The sequence below is a fragment of the Ranitomeya variabilis genome, chromosome 2 (assembly GCF_051348905.1).
Source record: "Ranitomeya variabilis isolate aRanVar5 chromosome 2, aRanVar5.hap1, whole genome shotgun sequence".
NCBI lineage: Eukaryota > Metazoa > Chordata > Amphibia > Anura > Dendrobatidae > Ranitomeya > Ranitomeya variabilis.
Window position 1 is genome coordinate 102,752,771 of NC_135233.1, and position 1,989 is coordinate 102,754,759.

Sequence of the window (1,989 nt, forward strand, 5' to 3'; positions counted from 1 at the left end):
TCACAAAACCAGATTGGATCATTAAGTCTTTTGCTGAAGATTTATCTTCTTTTATATGACTTAGGTCCTTTTATTCTGCACACAGCACATAAAGGCAGACTATGCAAGCCTTGTTTTCTAGAAAACCACATAGACAGAGGTAAATACTTGCCCCATCAGTTCATAATGCATTACCCTCGATTAGTCATCAATTGATTGAAGATGTAAGGCTCAGGCTGTCAGACAGTTATATGTGGCATAATATAGTGATGTGTAGGTCTAGATAGCCAAGGTCAACAACACAATATGGTTAGACACAGGTAGAGGTTCCTCCCATGATCGAAGCCATAGCCAGAAACAGAATTCTATTAGACACCAGAGAATTCATCAGGGAAGTTACCAGGAATCAATTCAAAGGAGAAAGCCAGAAGTGAGGTTCAGAACATGACATAGCAAAGCTCGTAACTGGATGAGAGAAATACCAAATAATGGAAATACTGAAAGTAGTTAGGAGGAGTCATGAACTTTAGGTTTAGGCAAAGTCTGATTCTTTTTAAACAAACTGTCAATGGCGAAATCATTGAGCTAAGCCATTTGGCATCAGGGTGCAGCAAAACACAAAGTATAGAAAGTCACTACAGGAACCATATGGTTTTCTAAACTGTACAACAAAGTTCAATAGCACCAATATATTTATTAATCTTTAAGCTAATTGTCCAGTTTCCCATATATAATGAGCATCAGAGCACCACATAATCTTGACAATTTTGTCTAGATGTATCATTTCATTCAAGGACCTTGAATAGTTCTTCCTTGCTCTACCATGTGTCAGCCAACTCTTCAACAAATGCCACACAGAACTGACTGTTACATTGGTTCACATGTGCTACACCCATAGTACCTTTTCAGAATTGATTGATGTTTTTGGATAACACTGGTCTACAAAAAAAAAAAAATGTTCTGGCATGGACTTTAAGAACAGTTTTAGACTAATTTGAGGGTGCTGAATTCAAATCTGATCTTATAATTTCTCTATCACATAACGTTTTAGCGCTATAGGTATATAGCCCATTTTCATGAATTCTTTGATAAATATAAGTAGTGTATGAAAAGTGCTGGTTTATACGGTTCACTAAGGTAAATTTAGTTTTCATTCAGTCTCCCAATAAATGTGAGAATATCTTTGTTTTCTTTGAACATGCATAATTCCCATTTGTTATGATAACACCCTTGTTTTCTGTGCTACTGGGACAGTAGAGCTACAGCAGAGCATTGGGTGAAAACTGAATGGCCTCAGCGACAGAGTTTGGCATCTGGCGATAAGAATGTCATCCATGATCCTCTAGTGCAGTGATTTTCAACCAGTGTTCCGCGGCACACTAGTGTGCCGTGACACATGGTCGGATGTGCCGCGGGGAAAGTTCCCCAAACTATGGTGCCCCCTTTGTTTTGTTCCCTGGCAATGCGCAGCGATGCGCAGCGGTGCGCAGTCACGGAATAACACATGCGCGAGCTTTGAACGCTCGCGTGACTTAATGACGTCACCGAGGGCGGCGCGTCATCCTGAGAGCGGAGAGACTCTCGCATTCGCCCGCTGCCAAGGTAATGCCCGCCAATAATGCTGTGTATAATCATTAAGTCAGCAACAGCTCATTAACCCCTTCCCGACCTTTGACGCCACGTAGGCGTCATGAAAGTCGGTGCCAATCCGACCCATGACGCCTATGTGGCGTCATGGAATGATCGCGTCCCTGCAGATCGGGTGAAAGGGTTAACTCCAATTTCACCCGATCTGCAGGGACAGAGGGAGTGGTACTTCACCCAAGGGGGGGTGGCTTCACTCCCTCATGGCTACGATCGCTCTGATTGGCTGTTGAAAGTGAAACTGCCAATCAGAGCGATTTGTAATATTTCACCTAAAAAACTGGTGAAATATTACAATCCAGCCATGGCCGATGCTGCAATATCATCGGCCATGGCTGGAAACACTTATGTACCCCCCCACCACCA